This window comes from Microcaecilia unicolor, chromosome 2, assembly GCF_901765095.1.
Source record: "Microcaecilia unicolor chromosome 2, aMicUni1.1, whole genome shotgun sequence".
Taxonomy (NCBI): domain Eukaryota; kingdom Metazoa; phylum Chordata; class Amphibia; order Gymnophiona; family Siphonopidae; genus Microcaecilia; species Microcaecilia unicolor.
In genome coordinates this window covers 622,526,912-622,544,724 of record NC_044032.1, presented here as the reverse complement: position 1 = coordinate 622,544,724, position 17,813 = coordinate 622,526,912, and the positions used below count along the sequence as shown (strand labels likewise).

The following is a 17,813-nucleotide window of genomic DNA, read 5'->3' as shown; positions in this document are numbered from 1 at the left end:
TAGCGATTGAAAATCACAATATTGAAACAGTACTTTCTGAGACGTTCCGAGAGAAGAGGACATTTCTCTGGTAAGTGAACATTATTTTGCTTTGTGCACTGGGAACTTAAAGATTGGGGTTTAAAGGAGGAATTGTAGGCTAGTGATAGGCAAAATAAAAATATAAAAAGCAAATTTTATCAACTAATCTCCATAGTCTTTTCCACTTAGTGTTAAAAACTTTGTACCACAGCATTAACAGACAGAATCTAGCAGGCACTGCAGGATCTAGTTAGTATTAAGGGGGAATAAAAAAAAAAAAAAAAAGAGGGAGAGGGAGGGAGGGAGGGAGAGAACTTTTTTTCTAGTGAAAAGTGAGACTCTCTGGTGGCCCCTTATACTCTTAAGGTTTTTTTTAATGTTTCGGATAGCCCCCTTTTCCTCCAGAGTATAAGTATATAGGTCCTTAAGTCTCACCTTTTAGGATTTACAGTGCCTAAAACTCTATAGCCCTCCGGAGATATGGTCCCAGAACTGGACACAATAGATGGTTTCATCAATGATCTGTACAGAGTTAGTGCTGTCTTCTATTTCTTTCTGCTGGTTTTATCTTTGCAAATTCTAGCTCTCTCTAAATTCTATCCATTGCTTTATCACCCAGGCTTGCAACCTTGATGACATCAGGTTTTGATTACCCCTAGATCAAAGGAATTCTCAGTATCTCTTCTCTCTTAAGCTGTACTGCTCCACTGAATTTTTGTACCACTGTGCATTTACACCTCTGCCTTTTACTACATTTCATTTGAGCAGCTACATTCCTAACCACTCCGAGCTTTCTTAAACTCTCCACTCCCTTCTGGGTCATCAATACAATTGCAGATCTTTGTGCTAGAAACAAGGCCTATCCTTGTAGCTCATCTCTAATGTGACTTAAAAGCATGGAATAGAACCAACCCCAGGACTGATCTCCTGTAAATGTGTCTCTCCCTCTGTATGGGGATGTATTGCTTCATTCATCTAGGAGGTACAGCTAAATTAAATTTGAAAGTTATTTACCTCCATATCTCTGAGGGTATTCTGGACCCTTATTCAGCTTTGTGGGTGGGGGGGAAGGCAGACTGACAGAAAACAGCAGAGGATGCAAAGGATCTCTGTGGCAGCCCACTGGTGACCTTCTTCCATTCCAGTAAACTCTGTATAGCACTCCAGTAAACTCTGGGAGGCGGGGCTGGAGGTTGGGAGGCGGGGATAGTGCTGGGCAGACTTATACGGCCTGTGCCAGAGCCAGTGGTGGGAGGCGGGACTGGAGGATGGGAGGCAGGGATAGCGCTGGGCAGACTTATACGGTCTGTGCCAGAGCCGGTGGTGGGAGGCGGGGATAGTGCTGGGCAGACTTATACGGTCTGTGCTAGAGCCGGTGGTTGGGAGGCGGGGCTGGTGGTTGGGAGGCGGGGCTAGTGCTGGGCAGACTTATACGGTCTGTGCCAGAGCCGGTGGTGGGAGGCGGGGCTGGTGGTTGGGAGGCGGGGCTAGTGCTGGGCAGACTTATACGGTCTGTGCCCTGAAGAGCATAGGTACAAATCAAAGTAGGGTATACACAAAAGTAGCACACATGAGTTGTCTTGTTGGGCAGACTGGATGGACCGTGCAGGTCTTTTTCTGCCGTCATCCACTATGTTACTATGTATGTTACATTCTCCATCACCTCTCAAATCCAGTGTCTAATCCAGTTTACCACTCACCTCAAGGCTGCCTAGGTTGTTAAATACTTAAAAAAAAAAAAAAAAAAAGCACACAGTCACGTCTGATTGCACTGAAGCCACGTAATTTATTATTGCCCAACTGAACTGGGTAAATGAAGATGCCAGGTCTGCAGTGCTTGGGGGGGGGGGGGGGGGGGGGGAGTTATATAATTTGCCCAAACTTTCACAATTCTACTGCACACACTTTTTTTTTCAGTAGGTAAATGCGTGCTTACCCACGTAAAAGTATGCTTTGAAAATTGTTCCTCCTCCTACCCAGAGCAGAATACATGTATTGTTTCACAGCACACATAATTTTACCCATACACATGAGGGCAGGGTTAGGTTTGGCGAGGGAAAGCACATGCAGTGATTATATTTCCAGCTCACTGTGTGCACTTCACAGCGCAGACTTTCCACTGGCTGCAAAGTACATGGATATGTCCAGAACTGTTTGCCATCTGCAAACATTATCAAAATTGAACCCACTACCACCAATTTCTGATATGGACCCAAGAAACAAGTGGAATACGGTGCATCAGTAGGAAAGGGGGGGGGGGATTTGAACATGTCATAGATTCACTCACGGGCAGATGATCACCTTAAAATCACCTCTGTTCCAGGCTTTGCCTGGGCAGCGGCACTCAGACTGCCTGCAGCCTGCACAAAGACTTTCTCTTTGAACCATCCCGCCCTTCACAAACCAGGAAGCTGCATCAGAAGTGGCATGTTGGTGCAGGCCTCAGGCAGCCTAAGAGTGCCACTGCTGCTGTCTGGGTGAAGAGGATGGTTTTAAGGCATAGGTGGGGGGGCTGGGTCTGACAGGGGGTGCGTACACAACGCATGCACCTTGAATAAATATGCCACTGGCATCAGGGTAAAGAGAGCAAATAACATGGATCAGTGGAGAATATACGACAGAGGGGGCTTGCATCCGTAATGAGGGAAAGGGCACTAAATTTCCTGTTTTCAACAGCACCAATGAGTATTTAGAATTAAGCATAAGACGACTGAGGGAGAGGGCAGTGACCATATTAAAAACCCTATCCTCTTTTCCAAACATTGTTACTGTTTCTACATTACAAAACTACATACAGCCCACTCGCAAATAACAGGAAATAAACAGTATGTGTGTGACTTACTAATAAGAGAAAAAAGTCCTCAGAGTTTTACCAGGATCTCTTATGCATTTGACAAAATCCTCCGTATTAACTCAAATTTCTGTTTTTACTGTAATAGTAGCATTCAAAATTTTAGGTAATATTTTTTTTTGTATCTTAAACCCATATAGAGTAACTTACTTTCTTATCTTAAAAGTGCAGAACATCCTCCTTCGATACCTATAAGTGGTTTATAAGGGCCCAAATGTGGCACACAGTTTGCATTATTGCTTCTTGAGAATTTGTGAGATCCTAACCATGACTCTCTTACTCAACACCCTCACTTATCACCCCCACCACTGCAATTTCCCCACCCCTAGCTGTCTGTTCATCTGTCCAATTTAGATTGTAAGCTCTGTTGGGCAGGGACTGTCTTTTCATGTTGATTTGTACAGCGCTGCGTAAGTCTAGTAGCGCTATAGAAATGTTTAATAGTAGTAGTAGTAATCTTTCAAGCAGTGCTTACTCAGCTACAGCTGCTCTCTCTCTGGTAGCTTTGAACTATTTACGAGTAGGGTCTATTTGTGGTTTTGAATGATGATCTCCCCAGTACTTATATATCTGGAGTACTGTTCCCTCTAAGCTGAGTGGGAGTCCTCCACATACAATCCTGGCAGTGGAGGGGAGGGGGGGTGGGTTGCTGAATCACTATCACATTTTCAATAGTGAGGGACAGGCAAGTTCTGCTGGGCTCCACAGAAACTGCCTGTCCCTAGCGACTGAACACACAATATTGAAACACTGTCCCCGACTGGCAGCAATGCCATTGGAGGACCCTCACTCAGAGGAAAGAGTGGTCTGAAGGTGTGTTGACTCTTTCTAGATTGGACTTTTGTGCTAAACCCCAACAAGAAAAGCTGCATTGGCTCCCTCTTAAAGAACGCATCACGTTCAAAATATGTACCCTGGTCCACAAAATCATTCATGGAGATGCCCCAGCCTACATGTCAGACCTGATAGACTTACCGCCTAGGAATGCTAAGACATCATCCCGCACATTCCTCAACCTTCATTTCCCCAACTGCAAAGGACTAAAATACAAACTAATGCACGCGCCAACCTTCTCCTACTTGAGCACACAATTCTGGAACGCGCTGCCGCGCAACTTAAAATCGATCTATGAACTAACTAACTTCCACAAACTACTGAAGACCCATCTCTTTAACAAGGCATACCGCAAAGACCAACAAATATGAACTCCTTCACATATACCCAGAATTGTCTTTACCATTTGCTTGTTATATTAATATCATGCTTTATCATTATCATGTTACCTAAGATCCTTCTGTAATACTAAATGTTTATTTCTCATATATCTCCACTATTCATGAGGTATTGTAAGCCACATTGAGCCTGCAAAGAGGTGGGAAAATGTGGGATACAAATGCAATAAATAAATCAATCAAAGCAAGAGAGCCTCCATCCACACACAGAAATTGTAGTTAAATCACTTGCGTCATACTGATATGCAGCTATGCATCTGAAATCTTTACAGATGTGCGTGCATAAAATCAATTTAGCACCTGTTAAAACCTATGAATTAAACTGCGTTAATTTGTTTACCACCACAAATGCGTGAAACAAAGCCAAAATGTCCAAAAATTGGTGGAGAGCTTGAAAACATGCTGAAAAGCTGAACGTTTTTCCCATGCACATTCCTAAAAATGTTCCTGATGCAAGGCCGCCGAGAGACTGAGCCGGGCCCGGGGCAGAATTTTCATGGCCGCCGCCCACCCCCCCCAAAGTCATCATTGCCACCGTTCCCCTCCTTCCCGCCCAAAGTACCTTGGCTGGCCCCACCAGCTGCAGGCAGCGCAGCTCCTTCCTCTGCCCAGCATTGCCTGCCCCTGCATCTGCTTTCCTGAGGTCGCACATGCTCAGTCTCAAAACTTGAGTATACGCGGCCTGAAGGCCCAGCAGCTGCTAGGCAGGCAATGCAAGGGGGGCCCAGCGTCAGGGTTTTTTTCTCTCCTGCTCCTGTCGGGACATGATCACTCAGGTCCCCTCAGGAAAAGGAGAGAGAGAGAGACCCCATGTGCTGGGCCCCCCCTGGAGGCCTGGGCCCAGGGAATTTTGCCCCCCCCCCCCTCTCGGCGGCTATGTTCTGACGTTCTACAGCAGGGCGTCTCAACCCAGTTCTTGGGTTTTCAAGCTATCCGAAAGGAATATGCAAGACATAGATTTGCACACCAAGGAGGAAGTGAATGCCAATCTATCTCATGCATAATTCATTGTGGATATCCTGAAAACCCGATGGGACTTTGTGTACCCCAAGGACCGGGTTGACAAGGCCTGTTCTACAGAAAGCCACATTTATTCTCAGAACACGTTGCTTCCCCTTCACAGGAATATGCTCTGGTTTCTGTCACACAGCCTCCCAATGGGAAATGATACTGAACAGGGGCCGTGAACAGTCTGTCCCTTTTATCTACTATGGCATGCAGAGACCACAGAGAGAGAACCGTTCCACAGGCAGCACTGTACTGAACCTGCTTCTGAAGGGAGACTTGGAGCCGAGTGCTGGAGTAAATTTTCCTAGCTAAAATCAGTACTACAGGTAGAAATGGAGATTAAAACTTTCTCCTGGACCCGGCTCCTCTCGGCAGCCTTGCCAATATTAAACCTCCAGTCTAAGGGGAAGAGGATTTAATATACTGCCTTTCTGTGGTACAATCAAAGCGGTTTACAATGATTATATGTAGATACTTCCTAGTGGGCTCACAATCTTAAGTTTTTGTTCCCAGGCCAATGGAGGGCTAGGTGCTGCAGTGGGAATCGAACCCAGTTCCCCTGGTGAGTGGTATACCTAACTTGATTGTTACCCAGGGTGGAGCACGCCCCTCCTCCAGGCGCATCACCCCCTCCTGCCCGCCCTCTCTCCCCCAAGCAAGGGGGTGCACTGAGCAGTCATGCAGCTGTCGGCTCTGTCGGTCCCCTGCCCAGGAACAGGAAGTTGACGTCAGAGGGAGCAAGGGACCGGCAGAGCCGACAGCTGTGAAATTGCTCAGTACACCCCTTGCTGCCTGCACCCGGGGTGGACCACACCCATCGCCCCGCCTTTGGTACCCCGCTGCCCCTGGTTCTCAGCCCACTGCACTAACCACTAAGTGATTCCTCCACTCCCATCATAAAGGAAAAAGCACAAAGCACCCCCCCCCCCCATCCTCAGGATACATTTGACAAACCCATTCAGGAAGCTAGTAAGCCAAAATGCTTTTGCATCAATGTATAGTGTCGTTACGCAGCGCCACACACTGGCTGGAGGTAAAAATACATTGAATTTGAAAGTTATTTACCTCCGTAGTTTTGGGGTGCCTGAGGCCCTCTGACCCTTGCTCATCCTACGAAGGGCAGACCCTCTGACAGAGTACGGCAGGGGCTGGGAAGGGAACTTAAAGTCCCTGCCTAGTCCTGAAATTAGAGAGAAAAGTCACTTTTACACTCAAAAGTATTTTTACCGTGTGTGTAAGTGTGTTTCTCTATACAGTATGCAAAAGCATTTGTATTTCTATATTTTTACCGACAGCCTCTTTCTGCTTCTTTGACAGGTCAGGTTTACGTAGATTCAGTCCCGGGGCTAGACCACCACAAGGCACCATCCACAAAGACCCAGATCTTATTCACTGGTGTATTTTGCCTGTTTACTTTGTAGAAACAAAGAGTAAGGAAGCCATATTGGCCATAGGGGAGGGAGGGCTGGCCCGCTGAAGCTGAGTATTCTTTAAGCTAAGGTCTTTAAAAAAATTTTTAGGATGAGACTAGTGCCATGCTATTTAGTTTGCTGTTCTCATTATTATTTTTCCTTTACAGATTGACGCAGACCATTTGACCCTGAGGCAGGTGACGAAACGCTGGCCACCGTTGGTCATGGTCATATTCAGCGTCCTGAGAGCCTAGATGGAATGAAAGCTAAGTAATTTGTGTAGTGAAATTTCTAAGTAAAGGAAAAGCAATAAGAAAAAAATTTGTAAAGGTGGTTGCCGATGATGAAGCAGCCCAGCCCCTGTGAGCCTTTAAATTATTCAGCCGGGGGCTTCTTGAGGCATCACCTCTCGAACCTATAAATTTATTGTATGGTCAGATTTACTGCCAGTTGACTCTTTACCTATCTTCTCCATTATTGTATATGGTTGTTCAGACAGAAGTATTAGGAGGGGACTGCCTTCACAATTTGCTTTAATCATAGGGGAGGGAGACCAATTCAACATTAGCACCTGTGACAGGTGGAGAAGAAGGAGGGGAAATCCAAACTATGTCTATGGTATTCTCTATTTTAAACCTATTATAATCCAGTTTGGCCAGTATGACGACTACGTTTTACCCTCCTGGGAACAGTGAAACAAACAAAAAAATATTTAAACCAACTGAGCTGCTTTGTCACTAGATTATACTAAAATGCAATTTTTACATCAAAATATTTCCCAGTTATGGAGTGAGGTTACATACTTCCTGAAGATGCCCTGCCATCCTCCTAGAACCATCAGGAGCAAATCTAGACTAGTAAAGGGGCCAGGTAGTCAGTGCTAGTCTGTGCCATCTGCAGGCCTCCAGGGAAGGGGTGAAATAACAGGAGAGGTGGATCTGGAGTACAAAGCAGAGTAACTTTTCTTTGGTGACTCTGGTCTGTCCACCTCAGCTTTACCTCTTTCCCTCTTGTTTCCTGTATGTAGGAAGGGAGGAGTTTGATTGGGAAGCAGAGTGTCACTTCTATTCTTTCTGCTCCAAACATGGCTCATCGCCTCCCCTCCTGTTGCTTGGAGGCTGCTGGGGAGGAGGGGGAAGGGTTGGAAAAGGAGGCAGAGGGATTTTTGCAGAGTGAGATTCCTCATATAAGTCTTTGGTGCTTATGCCTAGCATCAGGGGGAGCACTTAGGTAGGTTCTGGGAGAAAGGGGATAATGCAGGGGAAGGGCTTGGGAATAGAGAGAAAAATGTCATAATCCTTGAGGGGGTGGAGGGAAGGTAGGGGAGAGGGAGAAAAGGAGTATGTCAGAGTGTATGTGGGGGAAGTGAAAGAAAGACAGTTGATGTGTACATCCCTCAATAAGTACCAAACTTCCCAGGTATGGCAGTGTGCATTAGAATTTATGTGCACCTCTTTACAGAATACACCTAGCAAGTTGTGTGTGTAAAATTCTAATTAATGCCAATTAGTATCAACAATTGCTTATTAAGTGGCAATTATCGGTGCTGACTGGCTTGTCAAGTAATTAAATTGCACACACAAATCCAGAATATGACCAGAATTGCACACACAATTCCGGTTGTGCTATATTGAATCTGGGGGATGGTGCTCAAAATTGTGTGCGCAATTTGCGCATGCAATTTAATTGACAAATGAGCCAATTAACGCTGATAACTGGGTGCTAATTGGCAGTAATGTAAATTTTCACATGTACCTTTAGACTTTTCTTTTAGGTAATTATCCAAACTTTTTTTCAAACCCTGCTAAGCTAACTGCTTTTACATTAGCACACAACCTGCATGAAAATATATTTAAACAATTTCCCAAAGCACTGCATTAAATCTGGGCTTAGTACATGGCAAAATCCTTCATTACCACGCGTTAAGCCCAGATTCTAGCACATTTTAGTAAAAGGGCTCCTATGTTTTAAAAACAAATGATACTCTGAATTATATTAAAACTATATACTTTGAGGTGGGACTGAATGCAAGTATTTGTAAGAAAGCAGTATTTAATTGTAATTGAAAAATATTCATCTATAAAGTTTAATGTTGTAAATTGCATGCTAGAAGCATGACAAAAGGCGTGAGTGAGGACTGACATGAGGGACTGAACATAAATTGTTAGATGATTCTAGTTTTATAATAATTTGATCCCAAATCACAATGCCCCAAGCACTTTTGGCCTTCACGCTCAACTCCAGTCAAATCTGTGCCATTGTTTTTGCAAGTTCCAACGTGTGTACAGGTGAACGGATGGCTGCACCACTGACAATGGGGTAATCTCAAGCTGGTTTGGTGACATTTCACCACCTCAACGCTGCAGTGAAGAAGCGTCAATAATGAACTGCCGCATGATAAAAGTGTCTGTATGCCCTCATGATAGAAAAATGCCTCCAGAATCAGAACCATCCAAGAAAGGTGAGGAGATCTGAAGAGAAGAAAGGAAGCGGTGAAAAAGATGGGGAGGCTAAAGGGAAGAGTAAAGGTAATGTAGGCAAAAAATGGATGGGAAAGGATGAAGAGAACATGACACGAGAGAGCAACAGGAAAGGGGAAGGGTGAGTGTAACGTGGATGAGAAAGATAAGAGGGGATATAAGCGAGCATTTGAGGAATGGGGGTGTGACCAAGATGGCAGCATGAGCTGACAGCGTTGTGTCTTGAAGGGAGAGATTGCTCAAACTTTACCTGTTTTTTTCCCTGTTTGTGGAATATGCCTTATACTAAACATAACAGAGTTGTTGAGGCTACAGACCTTGTCTTTCGTTCAGCAAATGATCCCGAGGTATGCTGCCAGGATCCAAGAACAGGAGCTGAACAGGGAGTGCCCTGTGGTAGCTCTGGTTGAAGGAGGTTCCAGTCTTTTGCGGCTCGATATTTCTCTGTCTCCCCCAGCATGCAATCCCCTGCCCCATCTACTCCAGAAGGAATGCCCACTGTGGAAGGAGCTAGTTGGGACTTGGCAGGCCCTCAATAGGAGCGAAGACACTGGGAGTTCAGATGTTGGAAAGAGTGCGGGAAGCTCATCTTCTAAGTTTGATGGAGAGAGTGAGAAGCCCGAGGTGGTCACACTGGAAAACATCTGGTCGGTGCTTCAGAAGTTGGAAGGGATTATGAATGAATCTACTTGAAGAATTGCTACACTTGTGAGCACTGTGGAATCTTTAGCTAAAGGATTGGAAGGGACTAATTTGCTATTCAAATGAAAGATGTTAGCAATAATTAAAATCTGTTCAAGGAGATACAGCGACAATAATTAAAGATAGAACATTTGGAGAATTTTATTCGTAGATTCCATTTGCATTTATTTAATTTTCCAAAGCCCTTGGGGATATCTCCAATGGATGTCTTTAGAAGATACCTGATAGAAGTTTTAAAATTCACTCCAGAGAGTATACCTCCAGTGAATAGAATTTACTTTTTACCTTCCAAGATACCAGGAGAGAAGGGACAAGGGCAAGGCGTTCAGGAGAGAAATCATGAGCAGTTAAACATATCTGAGATACTTGAATCATCTTTATCTGAAGAGACTGATAGAGCTACGTTGTTAATTTCATTTGTTTTTGAACAGGATTTAAATGCAGTATTGAAACTTGTTCACGTAACTCCCAAGTGCTGTTTTATGGTAGTAAAATATGGACGTATCCTCAAGTTCATCGGAAAATGTTTTTGTCTATGAAGCAGGAAGTTTTGTTTCTGGGAGCAATTTTTTCTACTTGCACATCCTTGCAAATGTCTGATTAAATATTTAAGGACAAAATATGTATTTTATGTTCCTGATCAGTTAAGAGCCTTCCTTGATTTAAAGAAAATAACTAGATAATATTATCGAGTATTGATTTGTTGATACCCTCCAAATTCCAGAAGCTTTAAGATTAGGTCGTTTTCCATTTTAGATTGCTACAGGAAGACATGGGTTTGCTCACGTTATAGCCTATAGTTTTTTGATGTATTTCCTTTTTGTAGAGCTCCTTATCCTTATTGGGTCACTCCCCCAAATTTGTGGTCTAAAGAAGTTTGTGAATTTTCTTCTAAATATTGTTTTTGTTTGAAACTATTCCTATCCGTTTTGCTCGTTCAAGTATCATGCTTGTAAAACATTCATGAAAGTTTATAAATAAAGAATACAGAAAAAAGAAGAGATATAAGCTACAGATAGTTTAATTCACAAAAAGGAGCCAGAAGGTATGATGCCACAAAACTCTTAAAATATGACACTTAGGTGGCCTCTGCGTTCATATGTCACAGTTTCCCCATCTCTTGGTCTCAAAGTAGTGAAACAAACTTTGGCACACATTCTCAAACCAGGTGCTCCTTAGTTCTCTGGAAGTTTTAATTTGAGGGGCCAGTGTAGAAAGTGTCACCGTACTGGCTCAGTGCATGCTTCTAACATGAAATTACAGTTCTAAAAATACCACTGCATGCTGTAAGTACTGAGCATACAAATTATTGCCGCGTTAAAATTGTGGCAGTAATATGCAGCTCACTGAAAAATGTCACCTTTTCTGTTGGACACGGAGAGGAAGGGTGACATTTTAAAGGAAAAAAAAAAAAGTTAGCGGCAGTCTGCTGGGGACCCAATCTCCCTTTCTCTCCCCATATTAATTAAGTAATTAATTGTAACAATATGCTGAACCTTAATGGTGATGCCATCGCTATATAATGTAAGCCACATTGAGCCTGCAAATAGGTGGGAAAATGTGGGATACAAATGCAGTAAATAAATAAATATTACAAAACAAAAAAAAAAAATCCCTCTGGTGTCTAGTGGCAACCTCTTCCGTCCCAACTTAAAAAGATATTTCCCCCCGATATTCAGCTGGCGACGGGCAGTGCTTTTGCTGTCCCCCGCTGGTGTTAAACCCAGATACTGAATGCCGGGCCATTCAATATCTGGTTTCATTTTTGATTGCGGCAACTTAACCGGTTAAGCCAATATCTGGCACTAACCGGTTAAGTGCTTAGCGGTTAAAGATAGGCCTGCTATTTATGCAGCTTATTTTAACCGCTAAACAGTCGGTTTGGCACTGAATATCTATTAATTACAAACTCACTCCAACTTATTATAACAAATCTCTTTATTAGAAAAATGTACTATTATGCTAAACGCATAACTTATTTAAAAACAATAATAACAATGATGCTATCTACTCACACATTCCCCATTCACTCGTAATACCTGTCTGGCGGCATTGCTTTTTTTCTTTTTAGCATATGCCGATATTATATACAAATAATGATCTCACTTTGCTTATATTAAGCTAAATTATTACCACAGTATCAGAGTTTATACTAATATCCCCCTAAACATCTTGTCCCAGCCTTCCGCATGGGTACTTCGTGCTTTGCAACTCCAAAGTTCTGTCCAATAAGTTGTTATAATAGTCTCTGACACAGTTTTCCGTTTAGAAAACAAAACCTTCAATCATCCACAGGTACTCGGTGAAGGACTAAGTTAGTCACTCCTAGATTTGATGTCAGCTTATTCCTTATGCAAATGTCGGTTCCCCAATGCAGGACCGCATTTCGCTCACTTCCTCAGGAGGAACCACCGCATCATCTAAAACAACACAATCCCATTGTTACCCCACTACATTCTAATATTCTGATTTTAAATTTTAAACAATACTAGATTACTATACATTTTTTATATATATATATAAGAATCTCCTACTTCACTCAATTCAAACCAGCTGCATGCCTGGGCGAGACTTCTCAGTTTGGGAGCCAACTGCCGTATCACTGAGACTAAATGGGGAGGTAAGAACGCCATATTTAAATCCTCACGTCATATACCACCCCACCTACTAAATTTAAAGAGACATTCCCTCACACCCATTCTACCTCCTGATTAAGCCCCGCTGGTACCACTGTTCCCCAAGTATAAATATACCGTTGTTCAATGGATAACAGACGAGTACTAACATCTTAGTACTTAGTAACTTAGAGGGATCTGTATCAATACCACACATCTAAGTTGTTCTATAGTGTGGTTACGTTCGTCCCAATGAGCCACTAAAGGGTTCATCATTTTCTTCAAACGTAGATTACTAACATGTTCTGCTAGTCTGTTCTTTAAAGGGCGTTTAGTATGTCCTATGTAGTAAAGCCCGCAAGGGCAGATAATACAATATACTACCTGAGAACTAGTACAGGTAGTCTTTTGTCGCGGGGCTTAATCAGGAGGTAGAATGGGTGTGAGGGAATGTCTCTTTAAATTTAGTAGGTGGGGTGGTATATGACGTGAGGATTTAAATATGGCGTTCTTACCTCCCCATTTAGTCTCAGTGATACGGCAGTTGGCTCCCGAACTGAGAAGTCTCGCCCAGGCATGCAGCTGGTTTGAATTGAGTGAAGTAGGAGATTCTTATATATATATATAAAAAATGTATAGTAATCTAGTATTGTTTAAAATTTAAAATCAGAATATTAGAATGTAGTGGGGTAACAATGGGATTGTGTTGTTTTAGATGATGCGGTGGTTCCTCCTGAGGAAGTGAGCGAAATGCGGTCCTGCATTGGGGAACCGACATTTGCATAAGGAATAAGCTGACATCAAATCTAGGAGTGACTAACTTAGTCCTTCACCGAGTACCTGTGGATGATTGAAGGTTTTGTTTTCTAAACGGAGAACTGTGTCAGAGACTATTATAACAACTTATTGGACAGAACTTTGGAGTTGCAAAGCACGAAGTACCCATGCGGAAGGCTGGGACAAGATGTTTAGGGGGATATTAGTATAAACTCTGATACTGTGGTAATAATTTAGCTTAATATAAGCAAAGTGAGATCATTATTTGTATATAATATCGGCATATGCTAAAAAGAAAAAAAGCAATGCCGCCAGACAGGTATTACGAGTGAATGGGGAATGTGTGAGTAGATAGCATCATTGTTATTATTGTTTTTAAATAAGTTATGCGTTTAGCATAATAGTACATTTTTCTAATAAAGAGATTTGTTATAATAAGTTGGAGTGAGTTTGTAATTAATATATAGGTTAGCTCCAGCAATTTCTAACGTGTCCCTATTGAGTGGTACTGAATATCTATGCCTAACTGGCTAGCCATTAACCACGGATATTCTCCTGCTGAATATCTGTGGTTAAGCGCTAAAATGCTATTTAACCAGCGAATATCGGGCCCATTGTCTTTTGTGCCCCTCCCTCCCCCTACCTGACCCAAGTTTAAAAAAAAAAGTCCCTGGTGGTCTAGTGTTCCCCCTCCCTCTCCACCCACCCTGATCCCTTTTGGAAGCTCCCTGACCTCCGTACCAGAAAAGGAAGGAGTGATGCACACTTCCTCCTCTGGTGTCATCATCTACAAAATGGCGGTGCATCCTAGAAAAAATCTATATGATATGATATAATATATGATATGATTGGTCCTACCCAGTGCATCCATATGGAATGCATTACCACTTGACGTGAAAAAACAAAGCGACCTAACCAACTTTCAGAATTTACTGAAAACCTCCCTCTTTAACAAGGCATACCGCAATGATCCTTCATATGAACTTTAACGCATTACCTCTTTACCTATTATCCTGAATGTGTTTTCTTTATACAGGGCCGGTCTTAGCAAGTGCGGGGCCCTATGCAGACCAATTTGACAGGGCCCCACCCTAGCCCCGCCCCACCCTAACTCCACCCCACCCTAGCTCCACCCCCACCCTAGCTCCAGAGCCGGCCACCCCTCCCTCCGAGCTCCAAGGCCCCCAGCTCCAGGGCTTGTCGATCCTGCACAGTCAATGCCAACTGAAAACCATGTCTTTTTCACAAACACAGATACACCCTAATCCACTATAGAATAAGTAGTAATATTTAAACTTTCATGAGGCTATTACCTCAGAGGAGGGCGGGACTTAATGCGGGAAGGCCGGCCCGATGATGTGCAGGAGATTTTTACTAGCAGGGCAGACGCGAGGCACTGCCTGCTACTCGGCGCTTCTCAATTTTATTACAGAACAGCAATCGATCGTCGGGGGGGTGGGGGGTGGGAGCAGCAGGCGGGGCGACCCCAGGCGCGCCGCGTTGGGCCCCCTTGAGTGCGGGGCCCTATGCGGCCGCCTCGCCCTAAGACCGGCCCTGTCTTTATACCTGTTTGCTCAATTTTATTTTGTCATTCATGTTCTCAATGTAATATCACTTGTATCTCTCATTCTGGAATGGCGATTGCCATGACGGAACAATACAAGCCACATTGAGCCTGCAAATAGGTGGGAAAATGTGGGATACAAATGCAATAAATAAATAAATAAATAAATAAAGAATTTATGACAGACTGGTCCTGCCTGGTGCATTCCAGGATTCACCACATGGGCAGGAACTACCATTTTGTAGATGACGGCACCGGAGGTAGGAGCAAATGGGCATCACTCCTGCCTTCAGGCTCGGAAGTCCAGGAAGGCTTCCAAAAGGGGCCAGGGGTAGGTGGGACACCAGGGAGTGTGTGTTTTTCTGTTGTGGTTGGGTGGGTGGGTAGGAAGGGGAAGGGAGAAGACCAACCAGACCCTAAGAACAAATAGTTTTTTTTTAAATTCAGTTCAGATCGGGTGGAATGGGGCCAGTCCAGTTTGGGGGGGAGTGTATCCCAGTCATATTGGAGGTTGGGAGGGTGCTGGAGGGACATTATTTAATGGGTCAAAAAAAAGATGTTGACCACGGGGGCTCTATGCTAGCCTCAGACCGGGCAGTAGGTTTCTGGCATTGAGCTCCTATGGTAGACATCAGCGCACAGCCCTGGCATTGGAACGAGATAGCCAAATAGAATCTACCTTTCAGAAAAATGCTGAAGACCCATTTCTTCAAGAAAGCTTACCCTAACGACCCAACTTAACCTTACAAGCCCACTCACATGACTCCTGTTTTGACGATGATTACACGTTAGACCGTGTCTCCCAATCTCCTTATGCTCATCCCCAATCTTTTCTTCTTCATTTTCTCTACACCATACCCCTCCCAATCTCTTTCCCCCTTACTTATCCTTCTTTGCTTGCATATTCTTAAAACTTTACTATTACTATGTTTACTACAGTTTGTAATATTCTCCTTACTAGACTTTGTAACTCTACTTACTATGTAAGCTGCGTTGAACCTGCTATGTGTGGGAAAGCGCAGGGTACAAATGTAATAAATAAATAAATAAATAAATAAGCTCTTTAGCATTTATTTTAAGATGGTGTATGCCCATTGGAGAAACCAGGTACATCTTCTGGCCTCATGGGAAGCTCGTGACGCTAAAACATCACCCAAGCGCAGAAAGCAATTCCTTCAAATATGGGCCCCTTATCTGCATATATTGAGTCCGAGAGGGAGAAGCTTGCTCGTTAACACCAGTTGAGGGCCCCAGAGGTTTGTTCGAAACTCCTGCTTAGCTAGGGAAGGCGGGGAGGGAGGGTGAGGGGTAGGGGGGGGGGGGGGATGGAGGGGGGGATGGGGAACATCTGGTTTTGCACTTTGTAGTTCACTGGGTGCAGTGTTGGTATATTAGTTTGGGCGGATGGCGAGTTTTGACTGTTTTGTGTTACGATTACATAGTGAAATGTTTAAAGTTTCTGTACCACAGATTGGCGCATAAAAGAAACTGGCAGATACCTATTTTTGTATGGAAACAGCTTAAGTAACTGCGGGGGGGAAAGTAGTCGTACGCTACCCGTAAGTAGTTGACGGGTACAGGTGCACAGTGCACAAGTAATGAGGGTTCGCACAGAGGAAGAGTGTATAGGCAGGGGGCTATCAGACACAAGGCCCTTTTGCCTTTTGCGATGTATTCTCTTGACTGTATTGGTTATGGTGTCACAGGTCTTATTATGTAATAGCCATTTCCTTTTGTGTACAATGTTATATAAACCTCAATAAACAAATTTGAACATAAGATGGTGTATGCCGATATCTACCGTGGGAGTAAACTTCACCACAAAAAACGCTTTAGCATGCAGCCGCCATTAATGAATAGCTTTCCGCATCGGCCCCTCAATGACAAAAGAGCAGCCTTCTAGTTCAAGGCTTCTCCAGGAACTTCAGGAAGTGGAGGCATAGCTTGACGGTCAGGAGAAATGGGCTGAGAACCTGGGTGATCCAGGATGAAAGATCCACCTGATTGCCAGAAACACTGTCTTGCCTATTTTTTTTTCCTCTGGCAAAGTGATTGCTAAGGTGTTACTAAAGCATATCTACTGCATATTTTCTGCTTTTGGGAGAGTGTTCCCTGCATAGCTTCCCAGCTGGGCCTCCTGTTATCAGCTGTGCCTGGAATAGAAAGACACAGCAATGTACAGCATCTCTGTTTTCCCAGAGATGCCCAGAGACATGTTGTACTCATATTTTTCTCTACTTCTGCATTTTTCTAATTCACTAGAGAAACCACTGCCTGCTGGGAAGCTTAAGTATAACCTATATGGTTAGATCTTGTAGTTGGGACTTTTCAGGACTTGTTTTGTTTGAACTTTTGCAGAAATATCTTGTACAGTGCCGTGATCAGTGCATGGCCTCGGGATTTCAGAACTTGTGTCTAACCTGCTGCTGCCCTCGCATCCCCGGGACAGGAGCAAAAGAAGTTTCCATTGGATTGGTGCTTATCTGCCAGACGTGATTACCTCCTGATTGTGCTAATTATTCTCCAATGCAAAGCAGCTATACCTACCTGAATTCTGTGATTCCTGATCTAATTGTCTGCTGATGGATTTATTTATTTGTAGCATTTGTATCCCACATTTTCCCACCAATTTGCAAGCTTAATGTGGCTTACATTTGCCGTAATGGCGATTGCCATTTCCGGTTAACAGAGTTACGAATGGTATTACATTAGGATGCATACATACATGGTAAAGAAGAATACATTATGGCATTACATATAGGTTCCTGAGTGATAGATTGGATTGTAACATGCTTTAGGTCATCACCTATAGGGAAATCATTTACGACATGAGGATTAAAGTGGTAGTGCTTACAGCCCATTGTCTTTTGTACCCCTCCCTCCCCCTACCTGTACCTGTATATCATCAACTACTAATAAAAAAAATAAATATAATTTCACATTCCCAAATGGATCTATTTGCTCCCTACGCAAGTGTCATGCAAAGAACTGTGGCCCTGTCCAGCTTATCTGTGGCCTCAGTGGAGCTGAGCACTAGGGAACTGGGCTCAATTTCCACTGTGGCTCCTCGTGATCCTGGGCAAGTCACTTAATCCTCCCACTGCCGCAAGTTCAAAAACTTAAGATTGTGAACCCACTGGGGACAAGAGAA

The 17,813-nt window shown here is 43.6% G+C and overlaps 1 protein-coding gene across 1 annotated transcript in view; it reads right to left on the bottom strand.

Moving 5' to 3' along the window:
- ZNF827 (zinc finger protein 827) overlaps positions 1 to 17,813 on the bottom strand; it is a 230,581-nt gene that overhangs the window by 7,828 nt on the left and 204,940 nt on the right. The window lies entirely within an intron of this gene.